This window comes from Bos javanicus, chromosome 7, assembly GCF_032452875.1.
Source record: "Bos javanicus breed banteng chromosome 7, ARS-OSU_banteng_1.0, whole genome shotgun sequence".
Lineage (NCBI taxonomy): Eukaryota > Metazoa > Chordata > Mammalia > Artiodactyla > Bovidae > Bos > Bos javanicus.
This window is the reverse complement of record NC_083874.1, coordinates 15961521-15971791: the sequence shown is the minus strand read 5'-3', so window position 1 is coordinate 15971791 and position 10271 is coordinate 15961521. Positions and strand designations below refer to the sequence as shown.

The window sequence follows — 10271 nt, the reverse complement described above, 5'->3', positions numbered from 1 at the left end:
TGATGCTTTCTAAGGCCCACTTGACTTCACATTCCAGAATGTATGGCTCTAGGTGAGTGATGACACCATCATGAAGTCATGTTATCTGACCCAGTTATCTGGGTCATGAAGATCTTTTCTGTACAGTTCTTCTGTGTATTCTTGCCACCTCTTCTGAAAAATTCCTGGCTGTTCCTTCTCTCTTCAGTGACCTCTCAGCCTCCACCCTGCCTTCTCAAAGGGTCATCCACACTTCTGTCTTTACCGACATACACCTACTTGACTCCACCACCCCCTGAAGTCTTATTTCCATCCCTTTCAGTCTTCTAGCTCTCTCTGTGGCTAAATCTGTAACAGGCACTTTTCAGTCTCACATTCATGGGACAGGTCTGACCACTGTCTTCCTGAAATCCATCCCTCACAGGCCTCTTGTTTCTCTGTCTGTTCCTTCTCAGTCTCCCTTCTTGACTTGGTTCCTCTTCCTGTTTCTGCCTGACCTTTGAACTCTATATACACAGGGCTCTGTCCTTGGTCACTTCTTGCTCTCCCCACTGGCCTTGGTGACCCTCATCTGCACCTCCCTCATCACTTCCACTATCCTATTGAGTAGGTGGCACCTGAATCAACTACAAAAATACATAAAAATACACTCTACAGATGTAACACACTGGTAGTCCAGTGGTTAAGACTTTGCCTTCCAGTATAGGGGATGAGGGTTGGATACCTGGCTGGGAAACTAAGATCCCACATGCCTTATGACTAAAAAACCAAAACATAAAGCAGGCAGTATCGTATTAACAGCAAACTCAATAAAGACTTTATAAATCCACATCAAAAAAAAACTTGAAAGATACCGCACCATACTCGATACACCAACACTTCCCACTTCCCAACACACTCTCCAGCACTTGCAGACAATGGCAAACACATACACATAAGCAGTCAGACATATGTTAACAGATGGCTCAGTGGTAAAGAATCCACCTGCTATTGTGGGAGATGCAAGAGACACGAGTTTGATCCCGGGGTCGGGAAGATCCCCTGGAGTAGGAAATGGCAACCCACTCCAGTATTCTTGCCTGGAGAATCCCATGGACAGAGAAGCCTGGCAGGCTACAGTCCATGAGGTCGCAAAGAGTCAAACACAACTGAGTGACTGAGAACAGTTATACACAAACATCTAGATGCTTACACAGAAATCCAGAGGAAAACCCAAGGAGATTTAAAAAATTACCTCCTCTGCTGTGCTCCAGGTTTTAATTCCTCATCTCCCATCACTTTCCCTGGACAGACTGCAAATGCCTCTTGGATCTTCCAGACCTTTGGGTAGACAGCAGATATGAGAACTTCAGGGAAATCAAAGGCAGTAAGAAGTTAGGAGGGGCCTTCATCGAACTGGTGGTAACAAAGGCAGGGACCCAGGAGGCCAGAAACAAAGAAACATGGTGATCTGAGCAGAGTTAGAAATGGAGGCTTGATAAAAATCTTATGTTAAAAATACAACAGGAAGGACTTCCTTGGTGGGTTAATGGTTAAGAATCCGCCTGCCAATGCAAGAGACACAGGTTCGATCCCTGGTCCACGAAGATCCCACCTGTCATGGAGCAACTAAGCCTGTGAACCACAACTACTGAACTTGTGCTCTGGAGCCCAGGAGCCACAACTACTGAAGCCTTCATGCTCTGCAGTGAGAGAAGCTGCTGAGCTGAGAAGCCCGTGTACCACAACAAAGAGTAGCCCCCGCTAGCTGCAACTAGAGAAAAGCTTGCACGCAGCAGCAAAGACCCAGCACAGCCAAAAACAAATGAGTAAATAATTTTAAATACTTAGAAAAAATACAACCGGGATAACTATTTCTAGTGATGGCAGGCTACCTCATTGCAGATTTACCCTTCCACCAGAATCAGCTTTTTTTAAAAAAAACTGGATAAAATCAGAAGGCAAAAAAAACACCTTCAGTATCAAGGTGTTGTCAAACCAGGATATGAGAGGTCAGAATCCTAGAAAGGTGAGTAGACATGATGCAGTGCTGTTTCCTCCCACCCTCCCCTCGCAAGCAAGTTGTTGATTTGAATGCAATTCTTCGGTGCAAAGCAGGCCAGAGAGAGGCTGAGAAGCTGAATTCTGAATTCTGGCAATCTTCTGGGGCTGGAGAAATAGACCCTGGAAAGATGGGGTCACCAAAAACTTCATTCTAGGAGCAGGGAGCAACGAGAAACAGAGCAACCTTCACCCAGACTAAAATTCAGCTTCAACTCAGCTTAATTTCTGATTAGACTGAAATCACCTGCCTTTGGGGGCTTCCCAGGTGGCGCAGTGGGAAAGAAATCCACCTGCCAGTGAAGGAGATGCAAGAGACACAGATTCCATCCCTGAGTCAGGAAGATTCCCTGGAGGAGGAAATGGCAACCCACTCCAGTATTCTTACCTGGGAAATCCCATGGACAGAGGAGCCTGGCGGGCTACAGTCCGTTGGGTTGCAAAGAATCAGATATGACTGAGCAACAGAACATGCACGCAACACCTGCCTTTACTTTCACTATCTGCCAGAAGCAAAAGTAAAACCTCTCTGGAAGGAAATAGCACCATGAAGAACCACCAGAAATATCTACAGTTTTTCGTAAACGGTATCTGGCAGTCAATCAAAAGTTGAGGCACATCAGAGAATAGTATCTCATGAACTAAAAGTAGAAGAAAAACCGACAATAGCAACAAACCCACAGAAGATACAGATACTGCAAAGGAAAGCAAGGTAGAATATGGGCCAGGGATGGCTTGGTCTGGTGTAAAATGTCACAGGGAAGGGATATTTTCAGGAATCCCCTCCACGGACAGGATCAGGTATACCTACTTAGTACAAAGTTATGATGTACGGCCATCCCTCTATAACCTGTGTGGGGTTGGTTCCAAGACCTGTCATGAATACCAAAATCCTCCAGTGTTCAAGCCCCACAGTTGGCTCTCTGCATCTGTGGATTCAACCAACCCCAGATCATAAACATAGCAGTCCACAGTTAAATATTGAGCTGTTGGGCTGGTTGTGATGTTGTCAGGGAGGAGGAAGGCTGGGTTGATTTGTGTGGTGGGGGCTAGTCATTGGAGGCAGAGGGCCAATGACCTTGAATGTCTCAAGTTAAAGTTGTAAATAGCCCTTTGGCCTGCCAAAGGGTGGTCTTTTGGTTCTAGACGTTAAAAGATGATACAAAGATCTGGAAGAGAGTCTGGATGGGGGTGAAGGGTATGGAGTGTGTTCCATCTTGATGGACGTAGCTGCCATCTTGGTGGGGATAGCCTCCATGTTGGTGAGGGCATCTAGCATCTTGGTGAGGATCTCTGCCATCTTAGTGAGGTCTTTTACTATCTTATTGATGGTGATTGCCATCTTGTTGATGGTACCCTCTCTTGACACAATGGTGCCCTGACATCTAGAAAGGGCAGATTCCAGAGACACCTCCATGACAGCGTGTCCCATGGATCCATTAGTGAGCCCAGCAGAGATTGGCTGAAGCTGGAAGAACCAGCCAGCTGGTGTAGGGTTAGGTAAGCTGATGGGCATTCAGAGGGAGTGCCAACTAGAAGGCCATGTGTGTGGGTCATGCCAGCGCAAAGGCCGGGGATGAAGTAATAGCACACAAGCTAACATTTAACAAGCGCTTATGTCTTGCCAGCCACCACTCCAAGGTTTTACGTCAATAATTCTTTTACTCTTCACAATCATCCTATGGTGGCATGATGCTATTGACGCTTCCAGCATTCCCGTTGTTCAGGTGAGGAAACCAAGACGCAAAGAGGGTAAGTAACAAACATCTTAAACACAACTTCTTCCCAAGTCATATCCATCCCCTCATTAAAGCTGAAATCAGCATGTTGTCCTGGATTCCCCATGGGCTTGAGCCATGTCTAGAGTCACCAAATGGTCCCCAAGTCTTGTCTCCAGTCCTCTTCCATATGTATACGAGGGGATACATATATCCCCTCACTCTTGAGCCTCCCTCCACCCCCTCATCCCACCCCTCTAGGTCATCACAGAACACTGAACTGAGCTCCCTGTGCTATACAGCAGCTTTCCACTAGCTAGCTACTTTACACCTGGTACTGTATATATGTTGGGCTTTCCTGGTGGCTCAGTCGTAAAGAATCTGCCTGCCAATTTTGATTCCTGGGTCAGGAAGATCCCGTGGAGAAGGAAATGGCAACTCACTCCAATATTCTTGCCTGGGAAATCCCATGGACAGAGGAGCCTTGGGGGCTACAGTCCATGGAGTCACAAGAGTTGGACACAAGTTAGCAACTTAACAACAACAATGGTGTATATGTCAATGCCACTCTCTAAATTTGTCCCAGCTTCTCCCCCTGTATCCACAAGTCTGTTGTCTATGTCTGTCTCTATTACTGCCCTGCAAATGGGTTCATTGGTACCATTTTCTAGAGTCCATATATATATATATACATGCATTCATATGTTGCTGTTCAGTCAATAAGTCATCTCCACTCTCTGAGACCCCATGGACTGCAGCACACCAGGTTTCCTGTCCTTCACCAACTCCCGGAGTTTGCTGAAACTCATGTCCATTGAGTCGGTGATGCCATCCAACCATCTCATCTCTGTTGCCCTCTTCTCCTCCTGCCCTCAGAAGTTGCTTTCTGCACTTCATAATAACTTTAGAAGGACCAGAGCTCCAGGTCTGCTTTACAACTCACAAGCTCCCTCAGCAACAGAGTAGACCTTCCTTTCCCTGAAAGAACACTGTGCCTGAAATTTCCTTACTATACCTTGTGACAAATACCGATCTAACTAATTCACCAGAGCAGGTGCAGAGAGTCATTTTGTGAATTCATCAACTTATTTAAGAACATTACCTTACTGTGGGGGCTTCCCAGGTGACTCCGATGAATGAGGTGACTCATTCATCTATCAATACAGAGACTCGAGTTTGATCCTTGGTTCAGGGAGATCCCCTGGTGTAGGAGATGGCAACTCACTCCAGTATTTTGCCTGGGAAATCCCATGGACACAGGAGCCTGGTGGGCTGTGGTCAATTGTTTTTGTTTAGTTGCTCAGCTGTGTGACCCCGCCAGGCTTCTCTGTCCATCACCAACTCCCAACTTGCTCAAACTCATGTCCATCGAGTCAGTGATACCATCCAACCATCTCATCCTCTGTTGTCCCCTTCTCCTCCTGCCCTCAATCTTTCCCAGCATCAGGGTCTTTTCCAATGAGTCGGCTCTTTGCATCAAGTGGCTAAAGTATTGGAGCTTTAGCATCATAATCAGTCCTTCCAGTGAATATTCAGGGTTGATTTCCTTTAGGATTGACTGGTTTGATTGCCTTAATTGGCTGCCTTAATATGTGATATTTGTTTTCCTCTTTCTGACATACTTCACTCTGTATAACAGACTACTCCCTGCACGCTTGATGGAGATTGACACCCATGACTAGTCCCTCTTTCTAGATGTGACTCACAGAGTTTCTACAGATGCACACGTGTGGCATGGGTGGAGAGTGCTCAGGATAGCCAGGCTGTGGGACAGGGACAAAATATGAGAGAATGGGCAAGGTGGACAGTGTTTCAGAGTGCCTACTGTATGCTGGGCACTGAGCCATGCTCTCACATGCAAGATCCACAGCACAGCACATTCTATGGAGGAGCACAGACAAAGCCAGAGCAGTGCGGACACTTGCCTACAGCCACGCAGACACAGGGGAGTGCGGCTCTGAACCCACAACTGGCCGACACAGCCATCCTTCCATCCGCAGCAGTACTGAGCGCTGGCAGGTGTCTGGCCCTGTGTCGGAGCTTGGGGGGTGGAGTGGGGGCAATGTCCCAGACCAGATGCACTGATGGGTTTGAGATTGATATCCCACGGGTGCTTCAAGGTCCAGTGAAAAGCCTGCCTCTGCCAGGAAGTCCTCCCAGATGGACTCACTCACTCCAGTGGCTGGGGAGCTCAAGGTGCTTGAAAGCGGGGGAAGTGCTCCCTTGGCTGCCAGTGGTTGTCAAGGTTTTCCTCAGAACCACGGGTGACCTGGCCAGTGGAACTCTCTGAGGAGCCTCCGCTCTCTGAGTGCAGCATTCGAGGCCTTTTTGATGTGCCCCTAGCCTAACCCCACCAGCTCCATCATCCCTGGCTCCAGCCTTCCACTCTAAATCCATCCCACTCCTGGCTGCTTCTGGGCCACCTTCCCAGACCCTGATGGCTGTGTTGGCACTGGGGCCGGGAGGAAGCAGCAGGCCTGGGTGTGCCCTTTCAGAAACCACATCCTTTCTACCCAACCTCACCCCACCCCAGGCAGCTGGGTGTGAAGGCTCCCGGTGGAGGGCCAAGGTGGGACCCGGGGCGCCTCCCCAAGTGGAGGGCTCCAACCAGGAGGGCTGCTTGGGTGGTGGGACCTCCTTCTTTGATGACCTTGGAAGACTAGGATAAGGATGTCCTTGGTCATCAGTGGGAGTTTGTTCTGAAAGTCAGACTCCGCCAACGCCACTATCTGGATTATGTTTCAGGGAGGTCTGAGACCTCTCTGGGGCTTCCAGGGTGGCTCAGTGGTAAAACAATCCATCTGTCAATGCAGGAGATGTGGGTTTGATCCCTGGGTCAAGAAGATCTTCTGGAGGAGGAAATGGCAACCCACTCCAGTATTCTTGACTGGAGAATTCTATGGACAGAGGAGCCTGGTGGGCTGCAGTCCGTGGGGTTGCAAAGAGTCGGACATGACTGAGCGACTAAGCACAGCACACACATAACCTCTCTTCTCACCCCACATCTCTAGTTTAAGAACAAAAGCATCTTTGACTTTGCCTCAGGGAGCCTAATCCCATCTCCCAATTTATCCCCTGTTCCTTGTCCCCCGAGCAGACTTTGGCTACAAGGGGGCCATCCTTCTCTCTTGCTCTTATTGATTATGGACCCCAGCCCGCTGAGTTGACTTCTTAAAACCACAGACATTTGCAGAGCAAAGACTCAAGTCAAACAGCCTCCCCAACCCACTCAGGAAGCGGGCTGACTAGAAGGTGGAGAGAAATTGTAGATGGGCTCTCTGCTGCCCCTGAGGCCCCCCTCCCACCGCTGTTCATCCATCTGTCCCGCACTCCCCAGGGATGGTCACTCACCAGATGGAGCCTTGTCCTCGCTGCTGTGGGTGCCCCAGCTTGGCGTACTAGCTCCCGCAGCCCCCACGACCCTTGGCTAGGGCTTTGAGCTGGCCCCAGGGGAGCATCTGCGGGCCGGAGCCCGGGTTAAGCCACAGGGTGACCCAACTCTGCCCCAACTTCCTCTTCCTCAATCGCCTGCCTGCCTGCCTGGCACCTCTACCCCCCTGTCGTGGGCTGAGGCACGGATGTGAGTGCAGCACAGGACAGGGTTTTAAAAGAGGGAGCTCTCCCCCCTCCACTCAGCAACACCCCGCCCCGTGCATGCAGGCATCTTGAGGTGGGGTAGCAGACTGGGGATGTGGAGGGCAGTCTCAGCACTCTCCCCAGCCCCCACTTCCTGTGGAACCCACTGCCAAAGAGGTATAGAGGGCTGGGGCCTCCCCCCAGCATGTGGGACACGCCAGTCATGTGTATCCACAGCGACACAGGCACTCACATACACGCATGGCAACACGAGCATACACACGGTTACATGGGGCATACGGAGGCACCTGCGTCCCCAGGGTGCACTGGTAAAAGGTGAGTAACCACCTCTCTTGACCACACACACACACACAGACACATACACTCAAAGCTGTGATGCATAGCATTTGTTGATTTTGTAGGGGCTTCCCTGGTGGCTCAGTGGTAAAGAATCTGCCTGCCAACGCAGGAGACAAGGGTTCGATCCCTGGGTTGGAAAGATACACTGGAGGAGGGCATGACAACCCACTCCAGTATTCTTGCTTGGGAAATCCCATGGATAGAGGAGCCTGGCAGGCTACAGTCCATGGGGTTGCAAAGAATCGGACATGACTGAGCGAATGGGCATGCAGCTGGCGTGTGGTGTAAATACTCCCATCATGACTGATTTCAACTGCCAACCTGATGTCATTCTGCATGGGGTGAGGAAGAGATGCTCAGGCTTGCCTCCGGCATGCCACTAGAGTGGACACCTGGGCACTTGGATTCTTACAGAGAGACATGTGCCCCCAGGTTTGCAGGTGTGTAGGTAACTGTGGGTCCCCAAGATGCGGGAGTGTGTGGACAGAGCAGTCTGCCCACAGACACCCCTGGGTGCATGCAAGTTACACGCGGGCTCCTTGGCACTCAGAGACAGGTGGTGTATAGACACAGACGATATACTCATGCAGACTCAGGAAAACTCAAGCGTGGGGACATGCACCTGGAAGCTAAGGTTAGAAGGAGCCCATAACAGCACAGAGACAGGCAGAGCCAGTGGTCCTGGCTCACGAAAGCCCATTCTTTAAAAAACACATGTAAAAGTTATTATTTATTGGTTTATATTTGGCTATACTGGGTCTTTGCTGCAGTGCTTGGACTTTCTCCAGCTGAGGCTTGGGCTTCTCATTGTGGGGGCTTCTCTTATTGCAGAGCACAGGCTCTAGGGCATGCGGGCTTCAGTAGTTGCAACACACGGGCTCAGTAGTTGTGGCATGCAGACTTAGTTGCCCTGTGGCATGTGGGATATTCCCAGACTAGGGATGGAACGTGTGTCCCCTGCATCGGCAGGTAGATTCTTAACCACTGGACCACCAGGGGAGCCCCATATTCTAAAATGTTTAGGAATTTCGTGAGCCGGTTGTTAAATGCAGCTATCATAAAAATTTGATGATTTGAATTGACAAAAGTAATAACACCACTTAAATCTGTCATCATGTACTTAATGCTCCTGAACTGCATGCTTAAAAATGGTTAAGTGGTACACTTTGCATCACGATGTTTTACCGTAATAAAATTGAAAAGAAACGCATCACTTCCTAATTATTTTGCTCCATTTTCCTCTTACTCATGCTTTTGAGGTTATTTATGGCTACTGAGCGACTTCACTTTCACTTTTCACCTTCATGCACTGGAGAAGGAAATGGCAGCCCACTCCAGTGTTCTTGCCTGGAGAATCCCAGGGACAGAGGAGCCTAGTGGGCTGCCATCTATGGGGTTGCACAGAGTTGGGCACAACTGAAGCAACTTAGCGGCAGCAGCAGCATGGCTACTGAAACTGCTTGATGGAAACAGTATATAAAGGCATTATATACTAGTCCATATCTATATATCTGTATGGAAGTATCTCTCTATTAAGGTATATATTTGTATACTGGACTACATCTTTGTAATTCTGTGTTTGGTGACATCACATTGGTACTTTGAAACTGAGGGTATTTATACCATGCAAATGGGCAAATCAACACTTTCCACCCAAGAGCTGGCTGTTAACTATTTACCAGCACACCACTGCACAGAGTGTGCACATCTGCACGTGTGACATTGCATGCATGAATGCAGGAGCCTACAGGGGCACACACCACACACCAGAGACACACACAAGCATGACAGGCTCCTGGACACCTGGAAACAGGAACCTGTAGAGACTCACTCAGAGAGGGGCATGCAAGGAGACACAAATACAGACCCCTGTGTTCATGTTGTGAACAAATAGCTTACAAATAGCTGTGAAAAGAAGAGAAGTGAAAAGCAAAGGAGAAAAGGAAAGATATAAGCATCTGAATGCAGAGTTCCAAAGAAGAGCAAGAAGAGATAAGAAAGCCTTCCTCAGCGATCAATGCAAAGAAATAGAGGAAAACAACAGAATGGGAAAGACTAGAGATCTCTTCAAGAAAATTAGAGATACCAAGGGAACATTTCATGTAAAGATGGGCTCGATAAAGGACAGAAATGGTATGGACCTAACAGAAGCAGATGATATTAAGAAGAGGTGGCAAGAATACACAGAAGAACTGTACAAAAAAGATCTTCACGACCAAGATAATCACAATGGTGTGATCACTGACCTAGAGCCAGACATCCTGGAATGTGAAGTCAAGTGGGCCTTAGAAAGCATCACTATGAACAAAGCTAGTGGAGGTGATGGAATTCCAGTGGAGCTATTTCAAATCCTGAAAGATGATGCTGTGAAAGTGCTTCACTCAATATGCCAGCAAATTTGGAAAACTCAGCAGTGGCCACAGGACTGGAAAAGGTCAGTTTTCATTCCAATCCTAAAGAAAGGCAATGCCAAAGAATGCTCAAACTACTGCACAATTGCACTCATCTCACACGCTAGTAAAGTAATTCTCAAAATTCTCCAAGCCAGGCTTCAGCAATACGTGAACTGTGAACTTCCAGATGTTCAAGTTGGCTTTA

At 48.5% G+C, this 10271-nt stretch overlaps 1 protein-coding gene across 4 annotated transcripts in view; it reads right to left on the bottom strand.

Annotated features, from left to right (window-relative positions):
* Positions 1 to 7385, bottom strand: part of ARHGEF18 (Rho/Rac guanine nucleotide exchange factor 18) — a 101015-nt gene extending 93630 nt beyond the window's left edge. The window contains exons 1-2 of one of the 4 annotated variants that reach the window (XM_061422259.1): positions 7089 to 7385; positions 1214 to 1325 (exon numbers count right to left, since the gene is read on the bottom strand). The gene's annotated coding sequence lies outside the window, so the exon portion shown is untranslated. Of the gene's footprint in view, positions 1 to 1213; positions 1326 to 2407; positions 3950 to 7088 lie in introns of those variants that run through there. The other 3 variants (XM_061422258.1, XM_061422261.1, XM_061422262.1) reach the window with 3 other exon arrangements.
* Positions 7386 to 10271: the final 2886 nt, after the last annotated feature.